Source organism: Saccoglossus kowalevskii, chromosome 3 (assembly GCF_978046115.1).
Source record: "Saccoglossus kowalevskii chromosome 3, keSacKowa6.1, whole genome shotgun sequence".
Lineage (NCBI taxonomy): Eukaryota > Metazoa > Hemichordata > Enteropneusta > Harrimaniidae > Saccoglossus > Saccoglossus kowalevskii.
Window position 1 is genome coordinate 24,726,641 of NC_140643.1, and position 6,000 is coordinate 24,732,640.

The following is a 6,000-nucleotide window of genomic DNA, read 5'->3' on the forward strand; positions in this document are numbered from 1 at the left end:
GTAGAAACGCGCAGAGAAAATTTAGTTGGAGATCCAGAAGAAGAGAAAATGTTTGTAGAAGGTATAACTTGCTGTTGTCTGGTCGATACAGGTTCACAGGTTACAACCATTTGCAAGAACTTTTATGATCAGCACTTGTCAAAATTCCCAATCCGTGCCATAGAAGAACAGTTAACTGTAACAGGAGCCAAAGGACAGCCAGTGCCTTTCCTTGGGTTTATTGTGGTGCGAATGTCATTCCCTAGACATGTCTTTGGAGATACACAAGAAAGTAAGTATCATTCCTCATTGGTGTTGGGAAATGATGATTATAACAGAGAGGTACCAGTGACGGTGGGAACCAATTTGTTGGGTCTATACAAAGCTAAGCCATATAATAGAGGGAAAGGCAAAGCACGTTATATGCGCATTTCAAAGACTGGATAATTCAGACAAGTTTGTTGGCGTGGTGTCGTGGTGACATTGGTAATGTGCGTGCTATGACGAAACATCCTGTTCAATTGGAACCACAGCATGCTAGAATCATGTGGGGTCGACTAAAAAGGTTCCGTGTGGTGATCAATTTGTTGTGACTGTAGAACCCAGTCCAATGAAAACTGGCGGTGTTGTAATTAAACCGACAACAGCAGTGCTGAAGTGTTTGCAAGGCAAATCTCGAGTGCCAGTCTGTCTCCATAATACGTCCACTAGACGAATCACAATCAGACACGGACAGTTGTTAGCAAGAGCATATACAGTAACATGGATTGGAAAACCTGATGATCTGGATTCAGAATTGTAAAAAAAATTACAGAAATAACCACCAGTGATGCTGGGAGCAACCCGAAAGATATCAATCTATCCCAGGGTCGGAATCACCCATAACCGAAACACAGGTGAAGCAGGTTCATCAGCTACTGGAAGGCAAATCATCTGTCTTTCCTAACCGTGACAACAATTTGGGACATTGTACAGAAGAACAACATCACATTAGGTTAATAAGCAATGAGCTGATCCGAGAGCGACACCGGAGAATCCCACCTGGAATTATGAGGAAGCTCGACAAGTCTTGCATGGTATGTTAGAGAGCAATGTGATCAAAGAAACACATAGCCCTTGGGCTGCACCAGTTGTTCTTGTCCGCAAACGTGACAATAAGCTGAGATTGTGCATTGATTATCGAAAGTTAAATGAGAAAACGATCCGAGATTCTTATCCTCTCCCTCGTATCGAAGAGAGTTTGGATGTCCTTCTTGGTGCTTGATGGTTTTCATCCATTGACCTGAAGGTGGGGTACTGGCAATAGGATATGGCACCCGACGATATTGAGAAGACGGCACTCGTAACCCCACTAGGACATTATGAGTGTCTACATAGCCCTGTCACTTTCCAAAGGTGTATGGAGAAGTGTTTGGGGGACTTAAATTTCAACATTTGTTTAGTATAACTTGACAATAGAATTGTGTTTAGCAAGACCTTTGAGGAACACCTGGAAAGATTGAAGATGGTACTTGTCAGATTGGGAGAGAAAGGGCTTAAGATTAAAGCTAGTAAGTGTCAGTTGTTGCAACAACGGGTTAAATATAGTTTCAGAAGATTGGGTTGGCACAGACCTAGAGAAGACAAGAGCGCTCAAGGAATGGGGAATACCTACAAATGTTAGGGAAGTCCGTAGGTTTTGCTGGGTATTTCCATTGTTTTGTGAAAGGGTATGCTGGAATTGTCAAACCGCTTACTGATTTAACTGCTGGGTTGCCGACAAGACTAAGGAGTAGTAAGAAAGCACAGAAGCTTAAGCTGCCAGAATTCGTGTGGACTGAAGCCTGTCAAACAGCTTTTGATACCATAATTGACAAATTAACTAGTGGCCCGAACTTGGCCTATGCGAATTACACTCAGCCTTTCGAGTTGCATACAGATGCTAAGGGTTGTATTAGGTTGGAACATGGTAAAGACAAGAAGGTGATCATGTATGCTAGTCGTGCACTATCGCGCAGTGAGCAAAATTATCCTGCTCATAAGCTTGAATTTTTGGCCTTAAAATGGGCAGTTACTCAAAAGATGCATGATTATTTGTATGGAAATGAGTTTGTTGTCCTAACAGACAACAATCCCCTTATATATGTAAACACCACTGCCAAATTGGACGCCACTGGCTGCCTTGAGTGCATATACATTCAAGTTGGTTTACAGATCTGGTAAAAAGAACTGAGATTCTGATGGCCTCTCAAGGATGCCTCGCGCTAATGACCAGGATGTTACTGAAGTACAGATGTCAGCTGGGGACATGCAAGCTCACAAAGTTGCTAGTAATCCATGGGTTGAAGCTATGAGCCACGTCATAACTGCTGTGCCTGAATGTCTGGATGAACCTCCAATGTGGCCTGAGAAGCATGCATTGCCTCCAGTGACTATGCAGGAATGGAAGTTCTTGTAGGAATGCGATCATGATATAGAAGATTTAAGATGGTATGCAAAACAAAATGAACGGTCGCGCCCGGAAACCACCAAACATGAGACACCGTCTGTCAGAAAAGGACTGTGGGAATGGAAACGTCCATGTTTTCGGTGGAACGTATTGCATCGTACCAGACTAGATAAAGATGGTAACACTTATTACCAACTAGTTGTACCTTTGGAATACCGTGGTGTGGCATTAAAGGGAACACATGATGATGTTGGCCACCTAGGGAAAGACAGGGTGTTGGAATTATTGCGATCAAGATTTTATTGGCCAGATATGTACCGTGATGTACAACAAAAGATAGAAACCTGTCCAAGATGTAATGCACGAAAACTACACACCGAGTTAAAGCCCTGTTAGTAAATATCAAAACCACACAACCACTGGAGTTGGTATGTATTAATTATCTTTCCATAGAAGACTATAAGAAAGATCACTTTACCCGATATTTTGTTGCTATTGTGGCTACTTCTCAGAAGGCCAAACAGACAACTGATCATTTGTTGAATCACTTTCTAGTCCATTATGGAAAAGTTGCATTCCGATCATGGCAGGGAGTTTGAATCTAAATTAATCAAGCGCCTATGTCAACATGTTGGTGTACAGAAAACGAATAGCTCTTCCTACCACCCACAGGGCAACGGGAAATGTGAACGATTTAGTCGCACCTTGATAGACATATTGGCACTTTTCCTCCAGAGAAAAAGGTTGATTGGAAGAAGTAAGTCGCACCACTTGTACATGCGTACAATTGCACTGAGAATAGTAGCACTGGTTATACTCCATACTTCCTTATGTATGGTGTATGGAAGGCAACCAAGGTTGCCAATTGATATTTACTCAGGTTTACAACCAGAGAAAACAAGTAGCTACAGTGAATATGTTGAGGAAAAGATTAGCCACAGCATACAAGTTAGCTACCGCTATGTCCACACATAAAGCTGAACAGAACAAAAAAAGATATGATTGCGGGGCTAAGGATGCTGTCTTTAGACATGGTGACAGAGTGTTGGTTAATGTGCGTGGAAAACATAAAATCGCGGATCGCTGGGATCCCAAACCTTACTGGGTAGAGAGGAGACTCAATCCCAATGTACCTGTATATGTGGTTGTATCAGAAGGACGATGTGGGACAAAAATCACACTTCACCGTAACTTGTTGTTGCCATGTAGTACACTGCCAATCCCATATCTGACCCACCCAAGAGAAATTCATCGGGTACAGCATCCACGAAGACTAATGATGTTGAGGATGACTCGCATTCAGTCTCTGACTCTGATGAAGAAGTTGATGGTATATTTGTTGCAGAACCGATCATACATGAAACTTATCCTGTGACGGTAAACCAAACTGAACCTCTACAGGTGGAAGACGTATTGAGTATAGAATCTTCTGAAGAAGCCCAGGGAGCAGGAATTCATTATTGGAAACTTCTAGTCCTGTTACAGATGACTCGTCTGATGTTCCTGCTTGGGAGGAAACCTTGCGTTTTGATTTCCCTTGGCCATAGATGAGTCAGTGTCTTCAAATCAGCAGAAGTACACTGAAGTATCAGGAGATGTAGCTGCCAGTAATGCAGATGACATAGAAACAGTTGATAGAAGTGAACGGTCAGCTGATACACCAGAAGACTCGATTGAAAATCCGGAAGTGGATGAGGATGAAATTACAGAAGAAAACTTGATAGAAAGTGATCAGAGTTATTCGCAAAGAAACTGATATCCCAAGACGATCAACACGAACTCGGAGACCCTTACTCTGTTATGGGTATGATCAATACTGTTTTGTGAAGAAGTTTTCACTGAATAAAGACCAGGAGAAATCAAGATAATAATCTTAATCAGGAATAAGAATGAAGAGAAAATAAACAAGATTAGAAACAAGATGGTCATGCATTAGTTGCAATGCATAACTCATGCAGCTCACCCATTAACATCTATATACTGTATCCAGATGAAATTGGAGAGAATTGCAGGAGTGTTCACTGAGGTATTACTTGGAAAACGGCTGTTCACAGAAAATGGTACCGGGAACTGCGCAACTCTGGGTACCAAGCTAACAACATTGATTAGAAACAACTTGCTTATCTTGTGGAAGTGAATATTTGTACCTTCTTTCTAGTGTTTAGTGTGTGACAGATGACGAGGATATATGATCTTTTTTTTCAATAAATTACATATGAGTAAGTATTTAGGGTACATAACACTCGTTTCATACTTGATAGACATATGTTATGAAGTAGGATTTGAATGAATTTGTTGAAGGATTGTATGAATATAATCAGTGGAGTGTATCAGTATGCGATATGTGCGTGAAAGTACTAATCGGGACAGCCGTTCCCTTCTTTTCTCCTTATTGTTGCAGGAGATACTACATGAGCTGCCTTGTTGTGAACTCATACTGGACAAGACTGACTAATGTAACTTGGCATCTATGTGGCAACAGTCGCTGGCATCCTGCCGTGGTGCAAGTGATGTGGCTGCTAGGTCAGGGCTTAATGTGACACAGTATTTCATGTGAACTGGAACTGAGTTACTTGGTTTACCCACATTGAAGGTGACGCATGTAAGGATGGTACTGTTTTGATGAACTATTTGTATTGTTATCCAATGGTCACAAATTTTTATGTGGTGTTATGGCTGAGACAGCCTTCTCTGTCCCAGGAGAGAGATATAGACTGTTAAACATAGTGTTATTTTTGTGTATTGTATTTGATGCATTTGAACAGTTACAGAAGCGCTATGAAAACAAATAGTGCCCAATGTCAGTCTTTAGTGGCGCACTTTTCATTTAACCGCCATTTCCGGTGAAAGTTGATCACCGTTGTATGCATCCGCCAACGGATTTTTATCAGTCAACTATAAATTAATTGGTATCTTGGTATTATTTATTTAAAATTATATACTTAATGTTTGGTTTAGCTGTAGAAAGACGTTCTAATGCTTGCTTCTATTCAGTATGTACAATTCATGGTTGCACTATTTATGCCAACTTACTGTTGCGCCTTGATCAGTATACAAGTTTCTCGTGTAAAACTGAGATGCGTCTAAAGTGAAAGTCTGATGTCTACCTGTACTTTATTTGAAATGTTTATACAAAAAGTGCTTGTGGTTGTTCAAACCGGCTGAATTGTATCAGATGAACACTTAGTGAAGGGTTTGGTTCCCGTCTGGGGAAAGCAACTCTCAGCAGAATGACTGTTTGCCGACTCTGAAGTTAGCGGGTTGCCGCGTCGGTAATTCCCAAGATAGCAACACACCAGTGATGTAATAATCCAAGGACTGACAACTCGCCGGCAAATAGGGAGTCAGCAACAGCGGTGGTCAATCGCATATATCATTACAACATCTGTTCTATGAAGTAACATTGAAGTGCATCGGACATCGCATCCAGTGATTGCAACGATATGTTAGTGCCCATATCAATTTTATTCACGTAGTGATTTAACTTTGGGTAGTCGCTATCCGTTGATTCTGCAAAATCCACATCATCTATTATGCTCATCGTCAGTGTTGTAGAACTATATATTACAAGGAGAGGCTTGATATATATCTGT